Below are 22,655 nucleotides of genomic sequence, written 5' to 3'. Positions count from 1 at the left end.
TCAGAAAACACCTCAAGGGAGATGAATTATCAAAAATGAACCGGAGAAAGTTCTATACAAAGACATTACAAGGGAAAGGGAAGGAAGAGAAAAAAACAGTTGACCAAGAACTTGCAGAAAAACACTGCTACAAGACCAACAGAAAGGAAGCCCATCATTTCCCATGAACATTTACTAAGGGGTGTGTGTGTGTGTGTGTGTGAGTGTGTAAAAGTTGCTTGGTCATGTCCGATTCTTTGCAACCCCATGACTACAGCTCCCCAGGTTCCTCTGTCCATGGAATTCTCCAGGCAAGAAAATTAGAATGGATAGCCATTCCCATCCCCAGGGGATCTTCTTGATCCAGGGATCAAACTGGGGTCTCTCGCATTGCAGGCAGATTCTTTACAATCTGAGCCACCTGGGAAGCCCTTACTGAAGTGATCACCTCTAAAAAACAAGACAGATTCTTATAGAAATACAAGAGTTCAAGACTAGATGGTGGTCTATTTCAAATACCTCAGCAAAACTGAGCATGGAACTGCAACCTGGTCCTGCCCTCTGCCTGTGTGTCAGGGAGAATGAGTATGTTCCCAGGGACTAAACTGACTTGGGGAACTTCCTTGGTGCTTTAGTGGTTAAGAATCCGCCTTGCACTGCAAGGGACTCAGGTTTGATCCCTGGTCAGGGAACTAAGATCCCACATGCCATGGAGCTACTGAATCCCTCTGGCTCTGGAGCTCTGGCACCACAACAAGAGACTCCCTGCACAGCAACAAAAGACCCGCAATGACACAACGAAGATCCCGTGTGCTGTGACTAAGCTGACACTGCCAAATAAATATGAAAAAGATAAAATAAAACTGACTTGGGAGAGTTTCTTAAGGATCTCTCCAGTCTCCCTTATATCCTAACTGAACCACTTAAGTCATTTCAAATGATATATATTTCATTTTTTTTTCATTTATTTGTATTAGTTGGAGTGAATGATATCTATTTCATTTTTAACCGCTGTCTTTCAAACATTCCTGCATGTCAGGTGCTGTGCTAGGTAAGTTGTGTTCTAGAGCCCTTGGTGCCTGGAAGTGGAGATGGTGATTAGACGATTAGATGGTGCCACAGGTGGGGGTATCTAGGTCTCCTCTATGCAGAAGCGTCTAACTGGTCTAGGGGTCTGGGAAATTTGCCAGAGGAAGCATCCCAGATGGGGCCTGAAGGAGGAGTAAGAGTCAGCCAGGAAAGATAAAGGGTGGGGGGTGGGAAGAATGTTCCAGATAGGGAAATAGAATATGCAAAGGCCTAAAGGAGGCTGAGGGTATGGAATCCTAAAGGAAAGGCTTGAGTTGCAGGCCGGGCCCAAATAGGGATGCCTTGTAGGCCAAGTTAGGGAATGTATTTGCTGTCTTATAGGAGTTGGAAAACACCATTTTAAGCAAGGGAGTTATATATCAGACTGGTATTTTAGGCCCCACCTGTGGCACGGGGCAGCCAAAAAAATAAAAGAACAGTTATAGAGGTCAGAAATCCACCATGGGTTTCACTGGTTGTATTTGCTAGGATGCAAGTCTCCTGTGGCTCCTGCGTTGCAGGAGGATTCTTTATCCGCTTAGCCCTCAGGGAAGTCCATCTCAAACTTACTATGTCCCAGATAGAACATCTGACTTCCCCACAACCTGTTATCCCAGCTTCTCTATTCCAAGAAGTACACCCTCTCCACTCATTTGCTCAAGACAAAGACCTGTGAGTCTTTGCCCAACGCCACTGCCAGTGCTGTGGAATTTACCCTACAGGTGCATCTATATCCATGTAATAAAATTATTGTCATAGCAGTGCTATCCAATAGAACTTTCTGAGATGATGGGAATACTCTTATCTCTGCATTGTCTAATTTGGTGGCTACTAGTCTCATGTGGCTCTCAAGCATTTGAAATGTGGCTAGTGTACCCAAGGAGTGAATTTTTAAGTTAATTAGCTACATGAGGCTAGTGCTACCATATTGGAAAGCACAGGTCTACTGTGACTCATTTCATATCCTTTTTTGTTCTCAGCCCACTCTACTTATCTTTTCCCCTCACTTCTCTACCAGGATTTCTTTTCTCAAGGCCACCAATGGTTATGCGTTGTCAAGTCTGCTGATCATTGCTCTGTCCTTTTTTATCTTACTTCTCAATTGTTATTGGCTCAGTTGACCAGATCTTCATTTTTATTTTTATTTTTTTGGCTGCGCAGCATGTGAGATTTAGTTCCCTGACTAGTACTTGAACCCGTGTGTCTGCATTGGGAGCACGGAGTCTTAATCACTGAATGGCCAGGGAAGTCCTGACCAGACCTTCATTATGAAGTGTTCTCTGCTAGGGTTCCATGACTCTTCTGTCTTCATCCTTCTGTACTATTGTCCTACTCCATCCCTGTGGCTGGCCTCCTCCTCTGCTTAAACTGGAAGTGTCTGAATGCCCCAAATATCTATTCTATACCCTTCGCCATCTATTCACCTCTTTCCAGGTGCTCTCACCCAGTTACCTAGCATTAGATACAGTCTATGTACTGATCAGAACCAACTCTGTCTTCAGCCCGTCTTTTCCACTGAACTCTGAACACACATATTCAATTGCCTACTTCACATATCCATGGAGATTTTCAATAAGTACCTCAAACTTGAGCTGCTATCTTTGCCCCTGAATTATGGCAAAAACCTCACCATTGTTTCCTCTGTTGCCACCCTCCCCCCACCACCACTGCATACAATGTCTGTACAGCAGCCAGAAAGAACATTCAAAATTGCAAGCACTTTAGAAAATGTTTTGAAAATCCTCCAGTAGCTTTCTCTTGCACTTAAAATATGGGATCAGTGCGTCTGTCTGTCAACCCACTTGGGAATTTCCCCACATCTGAGTTTCATATAACAAGGTCCTGCACTATTATTGTTTAAACTTCTTTCATTTGGATTTACTGTTACTTGAAGCCGAACACATCCTAACTGATCCAGGCGCAGTGGATCCTTACTGAGTGTGTGTGCTCAGTCTCTCCAGTTGTGTCCAGCTCTTTGCGACCCTCTGGACTGTAGCCCACCAGGCTCCTCTGTCCATGGGGTTCTCCAGGCAAGAATACAGGGTTGTCCTGCCTTCTTGCGAGGGATCTTCTCGACCCAGGGATTGTACCTGTGTCACTTTCGTTGCAGGTGGATTCTTTACCCGCTGAGCCACCTGGGAAACCCAGAGAACTGCATTTTAGTAAATAAAGTCCTCTAAGATGGCAGGCTGCTAGGGTCCTAAAGAACTGTCTTGCCAGGGTCTGGATGGAGGAGGAGGTGAGGAGGTAAAGTAAGAAGACCAGTAAAAGTTGTTGCAAAGATGTTCTAATTTTGGCCTGACTGGGGAGGAGGTGTGTTGATTTCTTCTTTCCTGCAGCCATTCACAGGTGGGCTAGATCAGGATGTTTTCTTTGAGCTGAACAAAGGTATTTTAGTTTAACCTTCAGGCATGGGGGTGCTTCTCAGAGATGGGCCATCATGTAAATTTTAAAATAGACAGCATCCCTTTAGTGATTAACTTGTAGCAAAAGCAATAGAAAACAAAGGTTAAAGTAAAAGAAACAGATCTAATATGGAGTCAGATTTGTTAATCCCTATCCTTATCCCAACCTAATTCAATTAATGAATTTTTAATTAGATGAAGATAAACCTGCAGGCCTGGATCTAAATGACAATCAGTTCAGAATCATGTCAGAAAGTGACTAAATTACCAAAATATCTTGTAACTTTTCTTACTGTATCAGAGGAGCTAAAGGAAGCCAGTTCTTTTTTTTAAAAAATTACTATTTATTTATTTTTGGCTGCTTTGGGTCTTAGTTGTGGCGCATGGACTCCAGAGTGCGTGGGCTTAGTTGCTCTATGGCATGTGGGATCATCCCTGACCAGGGATTGAACCTGTGTCCCCTGTGTTGGAAGGTGGACTCCCACCCACTGGACCACCAGGGAAGTCCCAGAATGGCAGTTCTGATCAGGCCAAAAATAAAATGGAAAAATCATTATCCTATAGAAAATGACTACAAGGTAACCATAGATGAACTTATTTTAAATGGTTTAAGAACAGCGAGCTGGAAAGCATTCTGGTAGAGAGGAGTGTTGTAATTGATGAAGGTAAATTCTAGCTCCTAGGAAGGAAGGGTCTGTCCAGAGTCCCTCAAGACAGTCTCTGCAGAACTTGAACCAAAATGATTTTTAGAAGTTCCCAGATCAAATATTTGTACTCTATTTATTTTTGTCAATTGATGCTTCTATTCAACTAACATTTCTGAAGCCCTACTATGAGTCAGTTACCATTCTAAGCACTGTGCATGTAGCATTGAAAAAAGTCCCTGTTTTCGTTCCTTCTAATGGAGGGAGATAGACATCAAAAACTAACTTAGGACTTCCTTCGTGGTACAATGGATAAGAATCTGCTTGCCAATGCAGGGGACATGGGTTCAGTCCTTGATCCGGGAAGATCCTGCATGCTACGGAGCAACTAGAGCCCATGTACCGAGCTACTGAAGCCATGCTCCTCAGTAAGAAAAGCCACTGCAATGAGAAGCCAATGGAAGAGTAGCCCTGGCTTGCTGACACTACAGAAGACCCACGCAGAGCAACAGAGACCCAGCGTAGCCAAAAATAAAATAAAGAAATTAGAAAATAATTTACCAGTGCAAAACTGGGCAGGTAGATGGAGAGCAGGTGTGATAAGGGTAGGACTCATGAAGGAATGGTTAACTCTGGAGCTCAGATCTGCAAAGAAAGGAGGGGCGAGGAGATCTGAGGGAAGATGGTTCTAGACACAGGAAAGAGCAAGCGCGAGTCTCCAAGGAGGGGCTGCCTGATCTGTTTGAGAAACTCAAGGAGGTCAGGGTGGCCAGAGCCTGAGGAGCAAGGGGGAGGTTAGCAGGTAGCAAGAAGGAGCCAGATTGCTGAGGGCCTTGGGATGTTTTAAGAACTATACTTGAACTGTGGATGAGACCATGTGCCACAGCCGTGAGGACTTTGAGCTGTGTCAGAATCTGACTTGTACTTGAAAATTCTCAGCCTGGCTGCTGTCTTGATGGTAGGCATCAGAGTTCAGGGTGAAACAAAGGGGGCTGGTTAGAGGTTCCCCTTGGATGCAGGTGAGGGGCCCTAGGGGCTTTGACCAGAGCAGTGGTGGGGGATGGGGTGAGGGGAGCTCAGATTCTGAGGACATAGAGCAGAGGGGAGTCACTGATAGGCTGCAGGTGGAGGCGGAAGAATGAAGAGAATTAACAGTGACTCCAAGGCTTTTGTCTTGGGAACTGGAAGAATGAGGTTCCCATTTTCTGAAATAGGAAGACCCCAGTTCAGGTTTTCTCTTTTCATCTGTAGCTCTCTCTCTCTTTCTTTCTTTTATTTATTCATTTGACTGTGTTGGTTCTTAGTTGGATCGTGTGGGATCTTTCATTGTGGCACAGGGACTCTCTAGTTGTGGTGGGTGGGTTCAGTGGTTGCAGCATGCAGGCTTAGTTACTCCATGGCATGTGGGATCTTATTTCCCTGACCAGGGATTGAACCTGAATCCCCTGCATTGCAAGGGAAATTCTTAACCACTGGACTGCCAGAGAAGTCCCTGTCAGTCTCTTTCTGTCTCTCTTCCTTTGTAATGTATTGCTTACCTGTTGAAAAACTAGGTTATATGATCTGTATGGTTTTCCACAGCACGGATCTTGTTGATTGTTTCCCTTTGGTTCATTTTGATGTGTTCCCCTTTCCCCTGTATTTTCTAGCAGTTGGCAGGTAGGACTATTCATTCCTGTGTGCTCAGTTGCATCTGACTTTGTGACCCAGACTCTAGCCCTTCAGTCTCCTCTGTCCATGAGATTATCCCAGAGTTTGTACTTGAGCTGGTTGCCATTTCCTCCTCCAGAGGATCTTCCTGATCCAGGGATTGAACCCTTGTTTCTTGCATCTTATGCATTGACCGGCGGGTACTTTACCTATCCTTTCGGACTATAAGCTTGGTGAAATCCATGTCTGATTTGTGTCTGCACTGCTTCACAGTAGTGATCTCTTGTCCCAAACCCATGAGACACACCTCTTCTCGTTTCACTTGTGGATGTGGTTAGTGGACATGAGTAATCCTCCTTGTGTGGGTGCATGCTCAATCACTTCAATTGTTTCCGATTCTTTGCGACCCTATGGACTGTAGCCTGCCAGGCTTCTCTGTCCATGGCATTTTCCAGGTAAGAATACTGACGTGTGTTGCCGTCCCCTCCTTCAGGGGATTTTCCCCACCCAGGGATTGAGCCTGCATCTCTTGCATTGGCAGGCGGATTCTTTACTGCTGAGTCACCGGGGAAGCCCAATCCTCCTTAGATTCTACTAACTTTTTACAAGTTACAAAATGATAACACTCTAATTTACCATTTAGCCTTTATTTATGAGCTGAAATATTTTCATAAAGGGAGTATCTATACTAAATATTTAGTTATATTACACTTCATATAGGTAACTTGGACTTAATGCTGTATTTTTTTGCCTTCATATACTATATTCATATATTCAAAATAATGTGTTAGTTACCTAGCATCTTTCAAAATTAAATTTTTTTTTCAGTGAACTCATAGAATGAAATATCCTTGATGTATTTTAATTCATTGCAGGAAATTCTGATTCATGTTAATTAAAATCTTTCTTCTTTGACCCTGGGGATTTTCAAATGTTCGTCTGTCTCCAGTAATTTATTTGTTTCTAGTATGACAATATGTTCCAGACACCTTTTACCATTTCCAGCCCTGGAATCAGCCATTTCTCCAGGAGCTTAGTTTTCTCTTAAGAGAAAATGGTATTGAGTGGTGATATTCTGCTGCCAGAGGTTGGTCCTTGTTTGGGGACTTTGTCAGTGGACGGAGTTAGAACATATATTTACATTTTTAAAAAAGATAACATCATCATGGGTTTATAATAACACTTAAAAAAGCTTCTAAAAAGCAATTTTATTTATTCATTTATTGGCTGCCCTGGGTCTTTGTTGCTGGTCGGGCTTTTCTCTAGTTCCAGTGAGCAGGGACTGCTTCCATTGCAGTGACTTGTCTGGCTGTGGAGCACAGGTTCTAGGGCTCTCAGGTTTCAATAATTTTGGCTTGTGGGCTCAGTAGTTGGCGATCCCTGAGCTCTAGAGCACAGGCTCAATAGTTGTGGTGTACGGGCTTAGTTGCTCTGTGGCATGTGGGATCTTCCTGGTCGGGGATTCTTTACCATCTGAGCCACCAGGGAAGCCCATGAGAAGAGAGTAGGGGTACTTAAGATTACTGTCCCTTAACTGTTCTATAGCAGTTCCAGGAAAACACTGTAAAAATGAAAGTATAGCTCACTTATTTTCTGACATTTGAAGATGCCTTTGCATGCTAAAAACGCCTCCTTGTGGCATTTTTCTCCCCACGGAGCACAAAGTATGGACCAGAGTGTCTCACTATATGCAGATGTAGAGAACCTTGGTGGGTTACAACCCAGTGACCAGCGCATTTACAATGCCACCCCCATGTGAACAGTATGTCATTATTCTGGCAAACTGTTGATGTTGTTGAACACCTCAGGTAGGCCAAGAAGGAGAATGTTACTTTTCATTACTGTATTAACTGGTGATTGGAATGACCGAAACAATCCAACAGGTGTGGTTTATTCTCTGAACAGCCCAGTCTTCAAAGTGCTGGCAGCTGTGAAATTGAAATAGAATCTCTTGGTCTGTTTTCTGGGTAAGGAAGCTAAGGAACGTACGATAAAAATTTCATTGTCTTTATACATTTTTTTCAATTTTTTATGCATATATGTGTATGTGAATGCTTCCGGTGTTTAATGATTAGTAATTGCTTTGGGCAAAGGTTTATCAGAGCTCCTTGTGAACTTTCAAGTAGTTCCCTTTGAGTTCTTCAGTTGTCTTTAGGCTGTCTGCAGGTAAATAGCATAGAGAATAGTGATAGAATTTAGAGCTCTTTGCTGTCTGTAGTCATTTAACAGTATCTGTTGGTCTCAAGAAATCCTCTCTAAATTTCTTTTTTCACAATGGCTTACTTTTAGGATGTGTATGTGTATACATTAGGGGTGTAGAAAATAAGAGAGTTACAAACAGTATACTGGAAGTGTCTTTATTGCAAGACCCATATATTCTGGGGTTCTTGGCAGTAAGTTTGACATGATGCCAGAACACCAAATCTCTCTGTCTCTAGTATAAGATAGTGGAGATAATGCGCATGCTTTGAGTCAGAGAAACACAGGCTCGCACTTTTCAGCCTTGCTGCTCCTGGGGTATGTGGCTTTGGGAGAGTTCGTTGAACTCTTCTGCCTCAGTTTCCAATGGTTTTTTTCAGTCAAATAAAGATCATAATGCCCATTTCAGAATGATTGTGAGAATTTAATGTGGTAATGTACTTAGTGCTTATTATAGGACTTGACTCACTTAAGGAGTTAGTAAATAGCAAATGACATATCGATTATTTCTTATAATATTAAGCAATTTTGGAAGTAGCATTCTGTTAGAGACCAGTGGGCTGTTTGGAGTCAGTGTTGTACTGAAGTCAGTGTTGTAGGGATTTGCTCACAGAGAAGAGTTATAATATTTTGAAGATTTAAGTACTGTTTCTGTGCAAGTTCAGTTCCGTTCAGTTTAGTCACTCAGTCATGTCTGACTCTGCGACCCCAGTGGACTGCAGCATGCCAGGCCTCCCTGTCCATCACCAACTCCCAGAGTTTACTCAGACTCATGTCCATTGAGTTGGTGATGCCATCCAACCATCTCATCCTCTGTCGTCACCTTCTCCTTCCATCTTCAGTCTCTCCCAGTATCAGGGTCTTTTCCAGTGAGTCAGTTCTTCACATCAGGTGGCCAAAGCATTGGAGTTTCAGCTTCAGCATCAGTCCTTCCAAAGAATATTCAGGACTGATTTCCTTTAGGATGGACTGGTTGGGTCTCCTTGCAGTCCAAGGGACTCTCAAGAGTCTTCTCCAACACCACAGTTCAAAAGCATCAATTCTTCAGTTCTCGGTTTTCTTTATAGTCTAACTCTCACATCCATACATGACTACTGGAGAAACCATAGCTTTGACTAGATGGACCTTTGTTGGCAAAGTAATGTCTCTGCTTTTTAGCATGCTATCTAGGTTGGTCTTAACTTTTCTTCCAAGGAACAAGTGTCTTTTAATTTCATGGCTGCAGTCACCAACTGTAGTGATTTTGGAGCCCCCCAAAATAAAGTCTGTCACTGTTTCCACTGTTTCCCCATCTATTTGCCATGAAGTGATGGGACCAGATGCCATGATCTTAGTTTTCTGAATGCTGAGTTTTAAGCCAGCTTTTTCACTCTCCTCTTTCACTTTCATCAAGAGGCTCTTTAGTTCTTCTTCACTTTCTGCCATAAGGGTGTCATCTGCATGTCTGAGGTTATTGATATTTCTCCTGGCAATCTTGATTCCAGCTTGTGCTTCATCCAACCCAGTGTTTCTCATGATGTACTCTGCATATAAGTTAAATAAGCAGGGTGACAATATACAGCCTTGACATACTCCTTTCCCAGTTTGGAACCAATCTGTTGTTCCATGTCCAGTTCTAATTGTTGCTTCCTGACCTGCTTACAGATTTCTCAAGAGGCAGGTCAGGTAGTCTGGTATTCCCATCTCTTGAAGAATTTTCCACAGTTTGTTGTGATCCACACAAAGGCTTTGGCATAGTCAATAAGGCAGAAGTAGACATTTTTCTGGAACTCTCTTGCTTTTTCTGCCTTTTCTAAAACCAGCCTGAATATCTGGAAGCTCATGGTTCACGTACTGTTGAAGCCTGGCTTGGAGAATTTTAAGCATTATTTTATTAGTGTGTGAGATGAGTGCAATTGTGCAGTAGTTTGAGCATTTTTTTGGCATTGCCTTTCTTTGGGATTGGAATGAAAACTGACCTTTTCCAGTCCTGTGGCCACTGCTGAGTTTTCCAAAGTTGCTGGCATATCAAGTGCAGCATTTTTATAGCATCATCTTTTAGGATTTGAAATAGCTCAGCTGGAATTCCATCACCTCCACTAGCTGTGTTCATAGTGATGCTTCCTAAGGCCTACTTGCCTTTGCGCTCCAGGATATCTGGCTCTAGGTGAGTGATCATACCATCGTGATAATCTGAGTTGTGAAGATCTTTTTTGTGTAGTTCTTCTGTGTATTCTTGCCACCTCTTCTTAATATTTTCTGCTTCTCTTATATCATTACCATTTCTGTCCTTTATTGAGCCCATCTTTGCATGAAATGTTCCCTGGGTATCTTTAATTTTCTTGAAGAGACCTCTAGTCTTTCCCATCCTATTTTCCTTTATTTCTTTGCACTGACCACTGAGGAAGGCTTTCTAATCTCTCCTTGCTATTCTTTGGAACCCTGAATTTAAATGTGTATATCTTTCCTTTTCTTATTTGCCTTTCACAGAAGACCTGGGTTTGATCCTTAGGTCGGGAAGATCCCCTGGAGAAGAAAATGGCAACCCACTCCAGTATTCTTGCCTGGAGAATCCCAGGGACAGAGGAGCCTGGTGGACTGCCGTCTGTGGGGTCACACAGAATCGGACACGACTGAAGTGACTTAGCAACAGCAGCAGCCAGGTATTTCTTGACTTCCTACTTTTACATTCCAGTCCCCTATAATGAAAAAGACATCTTTTCTGGGTGTTAGTTCTAGAAGGTCTTGTAGTTCTTCATAGAACCGTTCAACTTCAGCTTCTTCAGCATTACTAGATTACTGTGTCTCCTGCATTGGCAGCAAAGCCACCTGGGGAGCACTTAAAATAAGTGTTTATGTCAAAATTTCCAGATTGCTTGTCAAAATGCTGATTCTCGTGATTCTGTCTTGGTAGAACTTGGTTGAGGCACAGGAATGTTTGTTTTTAACAAACATCCAGGGGTCATTCTATGACCTGTACATTGAAAAATACCATCTTGAATTTATGGCATGAGGTCTCTAATGTTGGATTTTCAAGTGTCAGTCCTCCAATGTAGGAAAAAATTAAAGGGAACGTTAGAATTTGTCTGGCCAGTGGAAAATAAAATAACATACACAACTACCTCTTCCTTCAGCTAAAATATATTGACCTAGTGCTTCCCTTGTGGCTCAGCTGGTAAAGAATCCACGTGCAATGCCAGAGACCTGGGTTCAATCCCTGGGTTGGGAAGACCCCCTGGAGAAGGGAAAGGTTACCCACTCCAGTATTCTGGCCTGGAGAATTCCATGGACTGTATGGTCCATGGGGTCACAAAGAGTTGGACATGACTGAGCGACTTCACGTCACTTCAGTGGTATTTTTAAAACCTTTTTCATAGACTAAATATTGTAAAGTGAATTTCAGCCTTCCCTTCTGAGTCATTTTTTGTATCCCAGTTTCTATTTTCCAGGCTAATTGATCCATAGAACAGCTGACGCAAGGAAAAGGAGTGGTTGATATAGCAAAATTTCCTGTATTATTGTATTCTGTACATGTCCAGAGAAGAAAGAATACGATTTAATACAAATCTTTCATTTGCTATTTTAAAAAACTAATGCTTGCTGTAATTGGTTTTGTCCCTCCTTCCTGGTAACATGTAATTTTAAATATCCATTTACTTCTTAACTAAGGCTGAATTATATTGAAACTGCTGTGGTAGTACTTGTGACCTCTGTTTGAATACAAACTATATTCATCAGCATCATGGCAATTAAAAGGAATATCAAATGGGTTTATAATAGCTATGCACTTAAAATGTTATTGTTTTAAGAGCCTTACTACCTACCACTCAAGAGTTCATTTGGGGCTCTATAGTTTCTGGTGATACTTAAGATAAAGAGTTGATTTTGTATGAATATGGACCTCATTTTTATTTTGATAAATGTTTGGTTATACCATACTATTAGGTAATGTAGAATTACTCATTCATGCCTTCTCAGAAATTTTACTAGGATGGTATCTACAATATATGACCAGTAACATTCTCTCTTCTTTTTATTACTACAAAATTCTTTTTATTTATGGTTGGTTGGTTGGGGCTTGGTTTTTGCACAGGGAGTTTCTCTAACTGCAGTGAGTGAGGGCTACTCTTCTTTGTGGTCGGGTTTCTCATAGTGGTGGCTTCTCTTGTTGCAGAGCACAGACTCTCGGCACATGCACAGGCTTCAGTAGTTGCAGCACTCAGGCTCAGTAGTTGTGGCTTTAGGTCTCTAGGAGGCACACTCAGTATTTGTGGAGCAGGGGCTTACTTGCTCCGCAGCATGTGGAATTTTCTGGATAAGGATCGAACTTGTATTCCCTGCACTGGCAGGTGGATTCTTATCCACTGTACCACCAAGGAAGTCCACAAAATTCTTTTTTTAATTTTTTGGTCTGGACACTTTTTTCCCAAAGCTGTTTACTCAGTACTAGACGTGTAGTGTTCAGGTCACAGGCGAGCCTTGTTTAGCTGTGGAAAAAGCCATCTAAGTTTCTCTGGCATGTGGGATCTTCCTGGGTAAGGGATTGAACTTGAGTGTCTTGCATTGTCAGGCAGATTCTTTACCACTGAGCCACCAGAGAAGCCCCCAAAAAATTCTTAAAAAAAACAACTCTAACTAATGCTTTTGGGGACTTCCCTGGAGGTCCAGTGGTTAAGACTCCACTTTTCCACTGGAAGGGGCATGGGTTCAATCCCTAGTCAAATTCCACATCACATGTGGAGGAGCCAGAAATAAATAAATAAAATAAAGTAATGCTTTTGCCATTCTTTATGATCATATATATTCTTGCAATGTAACTATTATTTCAATTGTCCTTAACTTTGTAAAAGACATAGAAACAAGACAAAGTTATTTGATTTCATACCAATTTGAAAATAAATTAATTCTACCCAAACAGAAAAAAACAGTAATAGTTATCCCAGACCACAAGGCTATCAATGTGTTTTATATTTATATCCTTGATAATGCAAATATACTGATATCTGAAGTTAGGGAAAGGTAGAAATCTTTACACAACGTAATCTACTTCTGAAATAAATACCTTAATGACTTGAATTTGATGAATTAGACACCAGGAGAAAGTTTCACTTAGATCCCACTTGAGTCAAGTCTTAGTTGACAATCCTAATGCTTTTAGATGGCAAAAATATTCCTGTATATTTGGAAAAGATTTATTAGACTTTTTAAAAATGCTTATGTGTTTATAAGAGAAATTGTCGTCATGTTTTACAAAGATTTTACAAAACATTCTGCTCTCTAAGAATTTTCTGTTGAACTATTTATCCCCTACTATGTATTTATTTAAATATAGAGGTATAAAGATGATGTTTTCTACCTTTCTGACTATATTTAGTGTAATTTTCATTGGTTCCCAGTGTATCATTTCTTTTAATTTCTCAATGTAGTCTTATTCTCATAAGTCATTGTTTTATTTATTTATTTATTTTTTTGTTTAAAGTAGCAATATAAATTATCCATCCTTTGGGGTAGTTTACTGTTAGATCTTGTGCCTATTGTAAAGGAGTTAAGTTCACAAATTTGCCTATAAAGTAAGCTGTGTAAAATTCAGCATAACCTTGATGATACTAAACTGTGATTTAGGGGCAGCCAAAAGACAAGAAAGTTGCCCAGTCATGTCTGACTCTTTGTGACCCCATACATACAGTCCAGGGAATTTTCCAGGCCAGAATACTGCAGTGGGTAGCCTTTCCCTTTTCCAGGGGGTCTTCCCAACCCAGGGATTGAACCCAGGTTTCCCCCATTGCAGGCAGATTCTTTACCAGTTGAGCAACAAGAAAGGGAAAGATATACCCATCTGAATGCAGAGTTCCAAAGAATAGCAAGGAGAGATAAGAAAGCCTTCCTCAGTGATCAGTGCAAAGAAATAGAGGAAAACAATAGAATGGGAAAGACTAGAGATCTCTTCAAGAAAATTAGAGATACCAAGGGAACATTTCATGCAAAGATGGGCTCAATAAAGGACAGAGATGGTATGGACATAACAGAAGCAGAAGATATTAAGAAGAGGTGGCAAGAATAAACAGAAGAACTATACAAAAAAGATCTTCATGACCCAGGTAATTATGATGGTGTAATCATTCACCTAGAGCCAGATATCCTGGAGTGTGAAGTCAAGCAGGCCTTAGGAAGCATCACTGCAAACAAAGATAGTGGAGGTGATGGAATTCCAGCTGAGCTATTTCAAATCCTAAAAGATGATGCTGTGAAAGTGCTGCACTCGATATGCCAGCAAATTTTGAAAACTCAGCAATGGCCACAGGACTGGAAAAGGTCAGTTTTCATTCCAATCCCAAAGAAAGGCAATGCCAAAGAATGCTCAAACTAATCCACAATAGCACTCATCTCACACGCTAGTAAAATAATGCTCAAAATTCTCCAAGCCAGGCTTCAACAGTACATGAATTGTGAACTTCCAGATGTTCGAGCTGGATTTAGAAAAGGCAAAGGAAGCAGAGATCAAATTGCCAACATCCGTTGGATCATGGAAAAAGCAAGAGAGTTCCAGAAAAACGTCTACTTCTGCCTTATTGACTATGTCAAAGTCTTTGACAGTGTGGATCACAACAAACTGTGGAAAGTTCTTCAAGAGATGGGAATACCAGACCACCTGACCTGCCTCCTGAGACATCTGTATGCAGGTCAAGAAGCAACAGTTAGAACTGGATATGGAACAATGAACTCGTTCCAAATTGGGAAAGGAGTATGTCAAGGCTGTATGTTGTCACCCTGCTTATTTAACTTATATGCAGAATACATCATACAACACCCCTGCCTACATTTCTAAATCTTTTCAAGACTTTTGTACAAGGTTTCATATAAAACAGCATAGGTATCCCTTATAACCCATAGGGACAAGCCATCGTAGAAAGAGCACATCAGACCCTAAAAACTCAAAATTTAAAACTACAGGAAGGTGAATTTAAGTGTAGTTCCCCTCACCAGATTCTACAACACGCTCTTTTTGTGATAAACAATCTAAACACTGATTCATTTGGGGTTACTGCAATGCTCCGACATTGAAGTCCAGAGCAGCAGAGTACAAAACCTCTGGTTAAATGGAAAGATCTTCTTTCAGGACAATGGAGGGGTCCTGACCCATTACTAACCAGCGGCCGAGGGTGTGCTTGTATTTTCCCCCAGGGTGCTGAGTAGCCAATTTGGATCCTGGACAGACTGATTTGCCATGTTGCAGTCCCCCAGACATCCGGTTCCCCCATTGCTTCGACCACAAAAGAAGAAGGACACTCCTCTGCCCCTGCTTCCGCCACCCACCTGGAAGGTCCAGCAGACTGTGAAACAACCGGCAGTGGAGATCCCGGAAGAACAAACGGAAACCACCAGGCCATCCTGCGCGAGCAACTCAACAAGCCTCCATACCCACATGGGGGCAAATTAAGTCACTTTGCCATCTAGCACAGGGAATAGCTTCTCTACAGAGATCTTCAGCCTCTCCTGAAAGGGTTTTTATTGCTATGCTTGCTTTACTTTCTTGCCAGATAAATGCTACCTCTTCTACATCAGAAAAATATTGGGCATATTTCCCTGATCCCCCGACCTTCCAAGTAGTTACCTGGAACAATGACCCTATACAGGTCAACACAGACCAGCCTCATCTCTTGGGAGGATCCTATACTTCTTATAATAAAGATCATTATCCCATCAATTTAAACTATACTTTTAGGGGATTAATGGATGACCTTCCCCTTTGCTTTAACTTCCCCCATAGTCATACAAGCAATCTTATCACTCCCTCTAAGGAGGGGTGTGTCGGAGCCTCCAAAAAAGCAATTCTGACATTCTCCAGCATGAAAATTTTCAGATAAAACAGGAGATCAGCTGGTTTGGATATTACAGGCCAGTAATGCTCCACCAAAATATCCAAATTGATGTTGCTCCTTCAGATGTCATATGGAAAACTATAGATAACCGCCTTGGATACCCGGTATGGAAATCTTGTACTTATAATTCAAGAATAGATTATAGAATACCGGGAAGCAGAAACTATTCGGTACAAGACTGGAGCAATCCAAATCCAAGTCAGAATCCAGGATCTGTTTCTGACCATGTTAGTAGGTTTAGCAATTGAAAGATGATTCCCTCCCTTGGCCATTGGTGCCCAGCAGATGGTATTATAATCAATTTGTTCCCCCCATGTTGTCCTATACAACTAAGGGTAAAACTTTTTTGGCAACCAGAAATTTGGAGAGCCCTTGCTGCCACCTCCCTTGTTATTCTATCTTGGCCGGAAAATGATTCCACCTATTCTGTGCTGGCTTGTTTACCCTCCCCTTACGTTTTTTTGCTTACTAATGATTCAAAAAGGCTTCATATACAAATGAATTATTCAGGTGGGCCAAATATAGTCTACTGTGAACAATGCATGCTTTCATCCTGTTCAACCCCTCAATATAATATTTGTTCTTTTGTGGTGCTGCAATGTCCACCTTATATTATGGTGCCCATCACAATGAATGCCTATTGGTATGACAATTACAGTTTAGCCTTTCTGCAACAACTGCAAGATTTAATGCGTTCCGATGGTTTGTCTGATTACTTAGGGATTTCAGCTTTGATAGCAGCAATCACCTCTGTCACTGTGGCAGTGATATTGACTCAACAGGTACATACTGCTCAATATGTCAATGATATGTCAAAAAATGTTTCTTTAGCTCTAGCTACGCAAAAATTTATGGATAGAAAATTAGAAGTAAAAATAGATGCCCTAAAAGAAGCAGTCATGCATATTGGAACTGAGTTGCAGGCTTTAAGGGTAAAGTTAGCACTATCCTGTCACGCCAACTATTGATGGATCTGTGTAACACCCCTGAAAGTAAGTGATACAGATTACAATTGGGAAAGGATTAAAAATCATATTTCAGGTGTATGGAATAGCTCCAGCATTAGTTTAGATCTTGAAAAGCTTCACAGTCAGATAAAAACCTTAGAACATTCCCGCCTGGACTTTACTGCTGCAGGGCTGCTAATGATTTTTTTCATACCTTTTCTAACTTTATTACTGGAAAAAATATCCTATCAACTATCTTCAGTTACGCTGCTGTAGCAGCCCTAGTTTTACTTCTCATTATAATCCTTCCTTGCATTGTCAGAACTCTCCGGCAGAGCACTCAGAAGCTCGCGACTGAGATCCATCTGGCTGTCTTAAAAAGTAAAAAAGTAAAAAAAAAAAAAAAAAAAAGTAAAAAGTTAAAAAAGGGAGAGATGCCGGGAGCCAACACTCAAGACCCTACCCATGACAAGATCATGAGGGAGAAAATCTGACAGGCAAGGCGGATCAGGTTTTCAGGGATTCCGAAAAGCTGCCCCTGGCGCTCACCTTTAAGATGATATCTGTCTTTCTGATGCCTGCCTCAATAGACTACTCCCTAATTTCTGTGACACAGGCAGAAGGCCTTCCCCAATCTCTTCCCAAGTAAGAATCAATTTAGAACTTTAATTAATAAGTTTCCCAGGTGGTGGTATTTTATGAGATTATTCAGGGTGAAAGGAGTGTTTTAATTTAAACTCCTTTGCTGGTAGTTTGTTAGCCAAATACATTTATGCCCTTGGTACTAATATGCATGATTGCTTATAATACCCTAATCATAAAATAACATAAAGAACCTGATCATATAAAGGCCCTAATAGACATAGAGCCCTTTGGGGGGTGAGGAAGCCCTATTAGAAAACATAAGAAAAATTATTCTAAAAGTGGTTATTGGGTTAACATTTGCTTGCTGTGTTTTTACTCTTAATGTGCTAAGGTTGTGTTATGGAAACCATTGTTAATATAGTTAAAGATCTAGAAAAATAAGACCTTAGCCCTAGTGTGATAACAATGAGATGGTGGTTAATTGTCAGCCCGGAGTGCTAGGTAGAAGCTGCTTCACCAAAGTCGCAGAGTCAGTGTGGGGTAAACTTCTTAGATAAACGCAACTGACAACTTCTGCAGAAGGATTAATTTTTGTGTTAAGGTTATACTTCTACTCTGTACTGTTGCCCTATGAGACTGCTACCTTTCAGTTAAGGTCACCACAGAAACAGAAAATAGGTTTACATTCACCTAACTTGCATAAAATGTTAATAGGCCCCAAGGCCAGAAGATAATGTACAAGACCCTCATAAACAAAGAAGTATGCAGAAAACACCCTGGTTTCGTGAAGAACAAGCTGATGTAATGTTAAACTATCTTCCCCTTAGAAATGTACTAACTTAGGGTATAAAAGCTATGGTAAAAAATAAAGGATTGCCAGACTCTGCCAGACCCTGCAAACACCCCCGTCTGGTCATTCTCTCTCTCTCTCTCTCTCTCTCTCTCTCTCTCTCTCTCCCTCGCAGACTTGGCCCTATCAAGGCTGGTCTCACGTGTCTTCTCTCTCTCTCTCGCTGACGCCGTTCATCCTGAGGGTATCCCCTGGATCCTGCCGAGGCATCACCGACTTAATGGACATGAGTTTGAGTAAACTCTAGGAGTTGGTGATGGACAGGGAGGCCTGGCGTACTGCAGTCCATGGGGTCGCGAAGAGTCGGACATGACTGAACGACTGAACTGAGCTGAACGGAACTGAACTGAATCCTTCCTAAGGTCCACTTGACTTCACTTCACACTCTAGGATGTCTGGCTCTAGGTGAGTGACCACACCATCATGGTATTCTGAGTCATTAAGAGCTTTATTGTACAGTTCTGTGTATTCTTGCCACCTCTTCTTAATCTCTTCTGCTTCTGTTAGGTCCATACCATTTCTGTCCTTTATTGTGCCCATCTTTGCGTGAAATGTTCCCTTGGTATCTCTAGTTTGCTTAAAGGCATCTCTAGTCTTTCCCATTCTACTGTTTTCCTCTATTTCTTTGCATTGTTCACTTAAGATTTTCTTATCTCTCCTTGCTATTCTTGGGAACTCTGCATTCACTTGGGTATATCTTTCCCTTTCTCCTTTGTCTTTCACTTCTCTTCTTTTCTCAGCTTTTTGTAAGTCCTCCTCAGATGACTATTTTCCCTTTTTGCATTTCTTTTTCTTTGGGACGGTTTTGGTCACCACCTTCTGCACAATGTTACAAACCTCCATTCATGGTTTTGCAGGCACTCTGTCTACCAGACCTAATCCCTTGAATCTATTTGTCACTTCCACTGTATAATCATAAGGGATTCGATTTGGGCCATACCTGAATGGCTTAGTGATTTCCCCTTCTTTCTCCAATTTAACTCTGAATTTTGCAATAAGGAGATCATAATCTGAGCCACAGTTAGCTCCAGTGAGTTCAGGGGCTATTTAATTTGAAGCGGTGGGGTAGGGAGAGGTGAGTGCCCTGGGAGATAAGGAAAGAGAACTATCCTCATGTGTAGGGCACTTCATTGTGGTTAGAGGGAGAGGAGGCACGAAATCAGGCTGGTAGTCCCCAAGGCAGATGCAGCCCCACAGGTTAGGGAGGGAGAGAAGAGCTGAGAGTTGGCTTTAGAGCTGATAGCCACAGGAGGGCGCCAGAGCACCACCGGAGCCCGCCTGTGGGTCCTGGCCACCAGGCTCCAAGATGGGGTTGGATTTGGGGTTGGCAGAACCGCAAGCAGGTGCCCAGAGAGGAGAGGTTGGTTACTGGGCCCTCTGACTCACTGGCTCAAATCGCTTCACCTCACAGAGCAGGCAGAGGTCTGCCTTTGGCTTCGATGCTGGCACTTGCAGCCTGGTTGGGTGCCCAAGTGTCTAGACAGGCTGTCTGCAGACTGAACATCTCTTATTCCTCCAGAGGAGGGACACTCTGAACCCAGAAATACCTGGCCCAGCTCTTGGGCTTGCAGCTTTTAAGCTGCAGGTCTGCGAGGGTGTCGGCATCTGGAAAGTGGGGCTGGTGGTCTTGAACCTGAAGCCTGTAAAAGCCCTGACACTTGTTGGGTGGGTTGAGTTCATCCCTGTGCCCTTTTCCTCAAAAGTTCTCCCCAAATGCTTTCCTTCCCTTTCCTCATGATCCACTTCTTCCTGTGCCCACAGCCCTGCTAGGGGAACCTGACCAAAGCCTGTTCACCTGAATTAATAAGGAACTAATTGAGTTAAGAGGAGAGTGAAAAAGTTGGCTTAAAGCTCAACATTCAGAAAACTAAGATCATGGCATCTGCTCCCATCACTTCACGGGAAATAGATGGGGATACAGGGGAAACAGTGTCAGACTATATTTTTTGGGGCTCCAAAATCACTGCAGATGGTGACTGCAGCCATGAAATTAAGACGCTTACTTTTTGGAAGGAAAGTTATGACCAACCTAGATAGCATATTAAAAAGCAGAGACATTACTTTGCCAATGAAGGTCTGTCTAGTCAAGGCTATTGTTTTTCCAGTGGTCATGTATGGATGTGAGAGTTGGACTGTGAAGAAAGCTGAGCGTCAGAGAATTGATGCTTTTGAACTGTGGTGTTGGAGAAGACTCTTGAGAGTCCCTTGGACTACGAGATCTAACCAGTCCATCCTAAAGGAGATCAGTCCTGGGTGTTCATTGGAAGGACTGATGCTGAAGCTGAAACTCCAATATTTTGGCCACCTCATGCGAAGAGCTGACTCGTTGAAAAAGACCCTGATGCTGGGAGGGATTGGGGGCAGGAGGAGAAGGGGACGACAGAGGATGAGATGGCTGGATAGCATCTCCGACTCGATGGACACGAGTTTGAGTGAACTCCGGGAGTTGGTGATGGACAGGGAGGCCTGGTATGCTGCGATGCATGGGGTCGCAAAGAGTCGGACAGGACTGAGCGACTGAACTGAACTGAATTGGGTTAAAGTCAGGTAACTTCATCTGACTTTCGGGGGCTGATTGATTTAAAGTAGTGGTCTGGGGTAGGGAGGGGTGAGTGCCCTGGGAGACTCTGAGGGAGAAATACCCTCCTCTGTAGGGAACTTCATTGTGCTTGGAGGGAGAGAAGAAGGGATATCAGGGTGGCAGGTGTCCAAAGCGAGCGCAGCCAATAAAGGGGAGGGAGGCAGGAAGAAGGGCTGAGAGTTTATGTTAGAGCAGATGGCCACTAGAGGGCGCCAGAGCACCAGGGCAGCTCACGTGAGGCTTCCCAGCTGGACCTCCAGGCTTGGACTGGGATTGAAGGTGGCGTCTCCATGTGGCCGCCCCAGCATAGAGGGGGCCGGGGAGGCGGGGCGGGGTGCGCAGACTTCTCACTTGTCAACTGAGATACCCAAGGCTCATGTTTCAAGAGAGGTTCAGGAGGAGGCTGTGTTGACTCGTATGACTGACCTTTGGAGTCTCATGCTTTTGGTTGAGGCAGTTATTGAGGTCTGCCCAGGTTCAGGGGGAGGGGACTCAAGCCTCTTGGTGGAGGCGAGTTCCTGTAACACTGTAGAAAGAGCATGTGTGGCCACCTGTGGAAAATACTGCTGCAAGAGTTCCTACATTAACCTTCAACCTAAATCACAATCTGTTAAAAATATGTAGCCCATCCTGTTGATAAGTTCCACCTGCATTTTTCTAAAATGCCTCTTTCTCTAACACCACTTCCATGTCTGTCTTGACCATTGAAGGGGACTGAATGATCCCCACCCACCAAAGGCAGATTACAACCTTCTGGGTTCCAGAGATGTGAGTTTTGGTTCTGCCACCTACAAACCCTGTGGCTTCGGTCAAGTCTCTTAATCTCCCCAGCCTTAGTTTTGTTATTTTTAAAATGTGGGTGATAATATCTCTTTTCAGAAAACAAATATTTATTGAACTCTTACTATGTGCCTGACCTCTTACTTTGGATTGTTGGATGCAGTGGTCAAACAAGCATCATGGAGCTTATACTCCAGTGGCTGTGCTGGCTTGTGAGCTGCTGAGAAAATTCAAAGAAACAATGCACAGGATGCAGGCATGCAGCCCAACCTGGTCATAGGACTGCTTGGGAATCCAGGTCATTATCGTCTTCAGCATCCTTCTCCTCTCTTTGATGCTCTTCCTCCTACGATAGGTAGAATATGTTCCCACAAACAATGATACCCAGGAAACCTTAAGATAATGAATTTGCGTTTCAAATCAAGAGTCTGAATCTTTTGGGACAAAGGAAGAGAAGAACTGGCTGGGGAAAAAAAAAAAGTTAAAAGCATTTCAAGCACATCATCACCAGTGTTATAATCACTTAAGAACAGTGAAGTCAACCATGAAATTAACAAGGAGCAGAAATCTGTGCTCCTTCCACTCAGATCTCTGTGGTTGGGCTTCACATTTACCAAGATAAACGTCTCCAACCATCATCCTGTGCCTCCAAGAGAGCATCTCTTCTCAGAGATAATATTCTTATTAACGCTAGTCAAACAAAAGGCAGGCTTTGGCAGGAGTCCCAGCCCTGACAATCTCTGACCGCATGACAGTCTCCCTCCTGTGGAGAACCCTGGGCTGGGGACAAGGACAGAGGTCATCTACATATGGCTCTGCCCTATATCCAGCCCACCCCATGCACACCAACCGGTGCACCTGTGGTCTGCTTCCAGCCTCTGGTCTTCGGGGTCTGTGCCATCCCACCTACACTACATGACCTGGGGACCGGCCGTAAGCCTTCAGCCAGGTGTGCTAACACCTGGGATACCTGGCTTGTCTTCTGCCTGAATGTCTAAAATAGGATATGTGACACCTCATCCCAAATGAAGGCTTCCCTGGTGATTCAGTGGTAAAGAAGCCGCCTGCCAATGCAGGAGATGCAGGTTCTATCCCTGTGTGGGAAAGA

General features: G+C 42.8%; 1 protein-coding gene across 3 annotated transcripts in view; it reads left to right on the top strand.

Annotated features, from left to right (window-relative positions):
* Positions 1 to 22,655, top strand: part of RASGEF1A (RasGEF domain family member 1A) — a 173,380-nt gene that overhangs the window by 18,455 nt on the left and 132,270 nt on the right. For all 3 annotated transcript variants that reach the window (XM_065922354.1, XM_065922356.1, XM_065922357.1), the window contains 2 exons: positions 10,415 to 10,587; positions 18,302 to 18,591. The gene's annotated coding sequence lies outside the window, so the exon portion shown is untranslated. The remainder of the gene's footprint in view (positions 1 to 10,414; positions 10,588 to 18,301; positions 18,592 to 22,655) is intronic.

The sequence above is a fragment of the Muntiacus reevesi genome, chromosome 2 (assembly GCF_963930625.1).
Source record: "Muntiacus reevesi chromosome 2, mMunRee1.1, whole genome shotgun sequence".
In the NCBI taxonomy this organism is placed as follows: domain Eukaryota; kingdom Metazoa; phylum Chordata; class Mammalia; order Artiodactyla; family Cervidae; genus Muntiacus; species Muntiacus reevesi.
This window is presented reverse-complemented; position numbering and strand designations above follow the sequence as displayed.